The sequence below is a fragment of the Aptenodytes patagonicus genome, chromosome 10 (assembly GCF_965638725.1).
Source record: "Aptenodytes patagonicus chromosome 10, bAptPat1.pri.cur, whole genome shotgun sequence".
In the NCBI taxonomy this organism is placed as follows: domain Eukaryota; kingdom Metazoa; phylum Chordata; class Aves; order Sphenisciformes; family Spheniscidae; genus Aptenodytes; species Aptenodytes patagonicus.
The window spans coordinates 6,493,986-6,502,099 of NC_134958.1; the positions used below are offsets into that span (position 1 = coordinate 6,493,986).

At 44.5% G+C, this 8,114-nt stretch overlaps 1 protein-coding gene across 4 annotated transcripts in view; it reads right to left on the bottom strand.

Moving 5' to 3' along the window:
- ABHD2 (abhydrolase domain containing 2, acylglycerol lipase) overlaps positions 1-8,114 on the bottom strand; it is a 42,063-nt gene extending 33,949 nt beyond the window's left edge. Inside the window, exon 1 of one of the 4 annotated variants that reach the window (XM_076347935.1) lies at positions 8,058-8,114. The gene's annotated coding sequence lies outside the window, so the exon portion shown is untranslated. The other 3 variants (XM_076347936.1, XM_076347939.1, XM_076347938.1) reach the window with 3 other exon arrangements.

Sequence of the window (8,114 nt, forward strand, 5' to 3'; positions counted from 1 at the left end):
GTTTACGAAAAAGGACAGATAACCACAGTGTTGAGCCAGTCAAATTTTAATCTAGAATCTCCTCTAAATGGGTCAGCATTAATATAAACAGACAAACATTTGGCCTTTTCTGTATACAGAACACTAGATTCACTTTTAGCAGGCTAGACAAAATGAGTGAGAGGCAGTAAGTATATCACTGGAAGCAATCAAGCCTGCCTTTTCATCCATCATAGGGTTTGAGATCCACACTGAGGAACAGAAAGAAGTTGAAGCTCTTGGGGCCAAGGATGTTATTTTGAAGCACCTTAAGTGTACAATTCCTTTTTTAAAAGTCACTTAAAGGCATGACAGCCCCAAAGACAGACAGTCTTTTCAAGCAATATTCTTAAGTCCCATTTGTGATTGAGGACTAACTTTAAAATCAATCACTAGAGAGCAAGTGCTGGATTTGTGGAGTCCCTCCATTTGCCCTTTCATCACAGAATAAAAAGCTGAAAATCATGTTACAGGAAACACTTCAGCACTACTGTTAACAGAGCACACCTCACCTGTACAAGTACAATGAGAAAAAACCCATTCCAGACCGGAATAGAAACGAGTACCACAAAAACCAGTAGAACTACAGCAAATTCCTCATGTATCCTTTCAAAAACACTGGGTTTTGGGAAAGCCATTGCCAAGGTATTTACTTGTACAGCAAGTGAAGTCATGACTAACAACAAATCTGAGACTTGCACACATTTCTCTTCCAGGGTTCCTGGGGAGAGGAGACTCTTCCAGGGACAGAAGTCACTTCACCCTGTGACTCAACGGGGCACGCACAGGATTTGGTAGCTACAACAAGCATTACAGCTCCTCCACCCATGCTGAAGCCAAGCCTGACAAGGCATACTGGAAAGCCAACATTAAAAAAGCAAAGACATTAAAGGAAGCCACTCCCATAGGGTCCTTCCCTCAGGCCTTTTAATGAGCAACTGAAAGCCTGGCAGACTCATTTCACTAAAGCATTAGAAATGCTTTGGGCTAAAGCAAAGATGTAGCTGTATGCAATTGCCCACAGACAAGAGTAAAGGCAGCCTCTTTAAAAGGGGCTCCACTAGCAAGACATTTTATGCTCTGTTCCATTCACTGAAGAATCTTGAAGGAATCCCATTTGCAGGAATGGCAGTTTGATACAAAAGCCTCCTAGATGCCCTCCCACCAGTCAGCATTCTGGCTCATTAGTGCTTTCAGAGCTTAGCTGGACACCAAAACACTGGAGCATACCTGGCCAACGCTGAAAGCACTTAGAAATCCCCTTCCATATCCTTTTACAGCTTCTACCAAGTAGCGTAATATCGTCTCTTCCCCACTAAGATTCAGAAGAGCCAAGGAGGCTGTTTCTAGACAGATTAAGCAGACAGACTTTGTTAACTAGCTTATCAGACATTTCTTGGACTGGTTTCATTTATTTGTAGTGCCTGCTTGCAGAATAAAACTGAAAGCAGGTCTGCTAGACAAGAGGAAAGCAAACCACCCTACTTTAAAGAGCTGTGCCTAGGCAGATTCAGATCAGAAATAAGTCGTTCCCCCCCCCCCCTTTGAAGGGGGAAGAAGGAAGGCTGTTTCACTGCAGTTACTTCTTTAGAGAATGTTTCCAGGAAGTTAATAATCTTTAATATCAGCAAAGCTAATGCCTCTTCTGAGACATACACCGCAAAACCAGAAGTTACAGGCCTGTCACTACCAGGTAAGATATTTAGAACCACGTTATGGAGAAGGGAACTTTATTAAGGAAAGGGTGGAAAGTCAGAGCGCTACAAAGTTTTTTAAACAAAGCCAAGTTTTATGCCAGCATATGATTCGAATCTCACTCCAGGGAGTGTATAGAAGCATGTCACACTGCTGAGCTTTCAATGGTTTAAATGCAGAGGAAGATGTTTAGAGACCATCCAGATGAAGAAAATGTACGTAGGGAATGTATACACCTGCAAAAGAGTCCGAAGCAATGTGTCTTGATGGGAAAGGCTGCCAGACTAAGTTTTTGTAAAGCACTGGAGGACAGTCTGAGGTCATACAAGCTACATGAGTACAGGAGTCTGCGCAAGAGGAATCATGAAAAACCTCAAGCTTTATTGCCCAGTCCCGTATCCTGCCTTTTACCCAGTACTTCTTGTATAAAAGATGCTTTCATTTTTATGGAAAAAGGTGTTAAGCCTAAACTGCTACTTTAAGGTCTCCAAAGAACTACATAGATACAAGTATTTCAGGGCCACACCAGTACTATGCCTCATCGACTTAGGCACACAAAGCAAGGCATCACACTGCTTATTTTGAGACTGGCGTCTAACCAGCCCAAGCTTACCCCATGCAGAACCTCCTATCATCTTCAGTGGTAGCTCAGAAGAGAACACGTCAGAAGCAAACGCTGAGATCATCTCAATGTACCGCTCAGTACTTCTGGCCATTTAAAACAGCCAGCTAAGTCTCAGACCTCAAAGCATAGAGGGTATAATTAAGAATTAGCTGGGCACTTCAAGCACTTAAGCTTCAGTTTTCAGGAGATGTGGCCATGAGAGATAAAGTGCAGTCCTCACCAGAGTCATCAGGAGTCTGGCAAAGCCCACCGCAGTTTTATTGTCAAACACCTGACAGATTTTATCTCCAAATAAAGAGGGCACACTGACATGTCCCATCACAAGGATGCTTAAAAGAACATTACTCGGACAGCACATGGAAGTCCTTGGCGCAAATCCCTCCGCCTTGTGCCAGAGCCAGCACCCAGGCCAGAATTTGGCTGGTTGGTGAGTATACAAAGCAGCAGGTACTGTTTATACCATGTTCCAACAAGAATTTCTTGGCTGGTGCCTTCACTGGAATTTGACCTTTTCATCAGATACAATACTTGGCTCATATACTAAATTTAGAGATACTGTGAGGTTACAGGGACAAAGTTCATAGCACGAGGTACCATCAGCACAGCCAGAAAGACAGGTGCCTTTAACTGGAGCTTTTTTCCTTTTTTGACTTTGAGAAGTCCTACACCTTCAGAGCAGAAGCCAAGCACCTAAGAGGGTTGGGTATACGTGCAAAGGCAGCTTGCTTAAGAAAACACCTGAGAATAATTCTATAGCCAACGGGGCCAAAGACTCTTTAAGTCTTTCACTTCCTCAAGAAGGCTAATTTACAGTCAAATGAGCCTTGAATTTCACTTCCTTCCAACTACAGGAACTGCTTTTGTTTCTTCACAGTATCATTTTAACTGATCAAAATGGTTCTACTGCATGACAGGCAGCTTTTGTATATTATCTAAGGTGGTTGCTATGTAGAATCCCTGTACGTCACCATATCTGGTTCCTGCTTGTCACAGATGGATTAAAAACACTGCATTGGCTTCTATTGCACACCCCTGATGTACAAGATTAAACTAACACAAGACAAGACTGATGACTCCACAAAAATCAATTAATTGCATCTTATCTTAAAGGAAAGGCTTGTGTTATTTAAGCAAACATAATTACTTGATTACTGCAGAGACTTAGGACTTTGTCACACCCTAACCGCTACCTTATAGAACTACAGGGCAGAGCTTCAGCTCCTTGTAGAAGAGGCCAAGCTTACTTTTAGGTACCGAGGGAGAAGAAATACTGGCTAACACCTTTCCACAGTCTTACAGCATTAGCAGGTGTCACTTACCTACCACATAACCCTGTGTTAGCAAGCAGCATTAAGCTCAAAGGAAGAAGTGGAATAAATACATTGCAGAGAACCCAACAATCCATGCTCAGTACACTTGAGGGAACGCTACTAGCATCAAGCCACAGATAGCTAAGTGAGCTAATACAGACTGCATTACAGATTAAACCCACCCCAAAAGAGTCTGCTGTATTCCTTCACTATATTTTGAAATGCAGCATCATACCGTCAAAGCCTCATTTACCCTCAGACTCCAGACTGTCACAGAGCTCAGATGTATGTATCAGAGGAGCAGCCTGAAGTCCAAGCACATCACAGCTGTTTGCTCAGCTACAGGGTGCACAGCTGAGTAACTGGGGAGCATGCTCCACCCCAGGCTAGCTGCACAGCAGAGAAAGACCATCTGCCACCAAAGTACAAGTTAAGGCAGCTAAGAGAACTTTATTCAAGACCAGTCCAGTTCAAGCAGTTGGAAAACACCTATATCTGAACATGATCAAAAGCTGAGGTGCCACTTCACTCTGAGGTCTTCAAACTATCTTTTTCCCCTGACAAGCAGCTCTGCTCTGCAGCAGTACAGCAGATTTGCAGAGTCATTATCTCAGAGACTGTCCATGACAGATAGAAGGCTCACGCTAAAGAAGATTAATTCACATCATTACATTAAAAATGAAGCAACAACACTTCAGGACAAAAGAACCAAATACAGAGAGACAGGACCTGACCAACACACAGCTACCACTACTGCAGAATACTCAGGTTTTGTCAGAACGACAATTAAAACAAACAGAGGTTTTGGAGCACTACAGTAGTCACCAGCAACTCAAAGTTTGAAGAGCTACACTGCCCACTCTCCTGCTAAATCTGAGTGGGAGGTTAGGGATATCGCAGGCACATATCTTAGGACGTTTTCTCCTTAACTCTTACAAGGATGTTCACTGTAAGTGACTGTGCATCTGCTTATTTCACTTAGTACAATCTTTCATATCCACATGTGCCCAACCAACACTTCACAGAACAGGGTGTTCCAGTTAAGGGACACCTGCAGCATAATCTTTCTGGAACCTGCATCTCTATGCAAAAGCATCTTTGAAGATGTGAATAAGTTTAGAAACAGGACAAATTGTTGAGCGGTCAACCCCTCACTAGCAGCCAGTCACTTGTCCTAGCTGACCCTTTCCACGAGGAGCCCTTATTACACCAAGTACTCAATGCCCTGAATAGGGCCGTAGCACAATTATTAGCAACTAGTGTATCAGAAGTTTCAGGTGGGTTTGGTGCTTGCAGGAGCTCGGCCTGTATTAGTAGAGGAGGTTGTCATTGCTGTTTATTTTAGTCAGACTGAACCCACAATGACGAGAAACTCAAGTATTTCTCAGCAGTAGAGTAAGCATGAGGCAACTGTACTTCTTGGGTCAATCTAGAGATACAGATGAAAGTCTTCTGTACCGTGCAAAGTATGACACTTCCTTCCACTGCCATTACCTCTAACAGAGCACAGGCACAAAGATGTTTCAAGCACCTGGTTTGTACAGAACTGCTTTGCAAAGCATTTTGCATTAATGCTGTGGGCAGAGTAATGCTGGCAGTTAGAGACAATCTTTATTATCAAATCAACTGATATAGCTGGAGAAAAGACAAGCCCTTGGGCACACAAGCCTTCCTAGAGCTAAAAGAGGCTAAGATAGCTGCCTTACTAGGTTAGCATCATTGCCACCCACACTGGGTGTGGGAAAGTGGGACTTTTGCTTCTCCCTAAGGACAGACTGCCCTTGCACATTGAAATTAAATCAATTGTTTGGTACTGAACTCAATCAGCTGAGTTTGATCAGATTTTTTTAACTGCATATAAGCTTAATCTTCACAAGTTATTTAGGCTGAAGAAGGGCAAATATTTGCACAGAAGTTCAGTTGATCTATAGTACACGTTAAGAATAGCAATTCAGAGCTATAACACATCATGAAATACCATCTTCCAGAGAAACTCCAAAGCGTAAATGAAGACTCCAATATACTAGCAGAACTCTGATGATTTAGGCTTTTGCTGAAAAGTCCAAACCACCAGTTTCAGGATGGTGTCTGCACCTTTCAACAGGAATTACAAGCACCAAAGACCCCAGCACGTACACCCTTACTAGAGACTTTTGCTAAGTCCTGTTCTTAACTTAATCCAAGTTCTGGCACTGCCAGAGCTGGCAGCATGAAAGTAAGGATGAAGAGGCTGGAAATACAGAGCAAGAAAGGGGGGTAAAGGGCAGTGTGAATCCAGCAGCACCCGGGACACTTCCATTATCGAGTGAAGTTAAACTACAACTACAGAAGGTTTGAATCAGTGCTCGAAAGCCACCATTTTCTATAGTACATCAAATTACATCTAAAAGTACAGTTGGAACTTAGTAGATTTGGATAACGTCTCCACATGCCTGTGTCAAGGACAAATGATGTTATTTTGCCATCTTTCCTTCCCAATGCCACATCCCAGAACAGCGACTATTTCAGTGTGTTAATCTCTGGGTTTTCAGATGACAAGTTTAATAATGCAGCTTTAAGAAACACTAAGAGCCTAAGCTGCTATTCATTCCCCAAATAGAAAAATATAGCTTTTACAAGAAGAGTAGAACAAATTAATTTTTAAGTTTAACTTCTTCAGAAACAGTTTTGCAAGATGGAAGGTTTTATCCCCAGCCTCCACGTCTTCCTCCCCCTCCCGAAAAGACAGTCTGGCACAATCTTAGGTCAGCCTCATCCTCTATCCAGCTAATTCACTCAGTAACCTCCCATGCAAAAAGCTGAAATACAACTATTTTTAAGAATAAGGCAGGAGAATAGAACCACCCAAACATTAGCTCTTAGTTCTATTATCCTTCCTGTTCTTACTCTTGACTTTGAGACTGAAATAAATGACAGCTAGAATAATAAGAAAGGCTGCATGCCCACTGATCCAAGAAGGGACAAGAGGATTTACTGAAACTTCTCTTGTGCTATGAGAACTAAGCAAGCATCTAGGAACGAAGGCGAAGTAGACAAACCAAGAAAAGATAACAACAGAACAACAAAAGACTAGTTGTCAATAACAAAACTCCCTGCACAGGAAATAAACATTACCAAAGGTCTGAAAATGAGATATCACAAATGCCAATGGCTGAACTGTGTTCTGCAAACACCGTATCAGTGAGGACTTAGAACGTGTCAGCCTAAGCAATACTACAAACATGGCTGCGCATGATAATCATTGATAAACAAGGCATGTAAGTGAACACACTGTACCAGTTAGCTGATTAATAAGCCACAAACATTTGTTACAGAAGGAGGCACCAGTGATGTGGAAGGCAAACAGCAATCTATAGGAGGCAGACAGGAATCTTTAATACTTACCACAGCAGTGACAATTGTACATCAACAATAAGAGGAAGCTGTAATGAATTTTCTGAAGAGACCTGCATGAAAATGCAACTACAGAATGCCATCCCTCCAGCCACAACTGTGGTAATAAAGCTGCTGCTAACATACCTCTTTAAAAAAAGTTAGTGTCAGGTGAGGGATTTCACCAGCTGTAATACATCAACTGTGATAGATATACCTACCCATCCTGTGTTGGAGTAAATCACAAGTTATACATGAAGTTGTAGAATGGAGCAGACAGAATCCTGCCACACAGGCTAATGAGCAGGTATACAGTACGCATCAACAAAACAAAGTCTAAAATTGTCACAAAATGCTAGTAGCAATATCAGGACCTAGGAGCTTGAGTAACAGAGGAGAAGAGCTCATTTGGGGGAGCAGTGTGACCTGACTGACACCAGCCAGAACTCACCTGGCTCTAACTCACACAAGTATCATCTCTTCAGGACCTCTGCTTTGCGCTCAGCTTCCGAGCAGCTTACGACTGCTTCCCACCTCGACCTTCCCTCCCTGTGAGCGCAGGCTGCTCGCACTGCCGCTTTCCTTGCCCTGCACAACCTCACACCTCCACGAAGCGATGGGGAAGGCCGTCACCACACCGCCAGCTGCACAGAGCTTCCAACCCCGGCAAGAACCAGAGGCACCGGGAGGGGACCAGACCGCAGATCACCACAGTCAGGCCAGGCCAAACCCCACCGCAGGGCTAACCCCACCTCCACCCCAGGAAATAAACACGTAAGGCAAGCCTGCTGCAGAAAATAAATAGAAAGAAGGCGGCCGGGCGGGCACGGGGAGCCTGAGGCCGGAGCGAGAGGAGCGCTGCTGACCGCCCAGCGCCTGACAGACCCGGCCGCGGGGCAGCGGCCAGCAGACCCCCACCCCCCCCAACCCCGCGCCCCCTCAGGCCCCGTACCGCCGAGAGGCAGGCTGGGAGCCAGGCCCGGCCACCGCCCCCTCAGCCCTGCGGGGAAGGGGCTCCCGGAGCGCCGCCGCCCCACCTGCAGGCCCGGCTGAGGCGCCCGGCCGCCGGCAGCTCCCGCCGCCGCTCCCACACG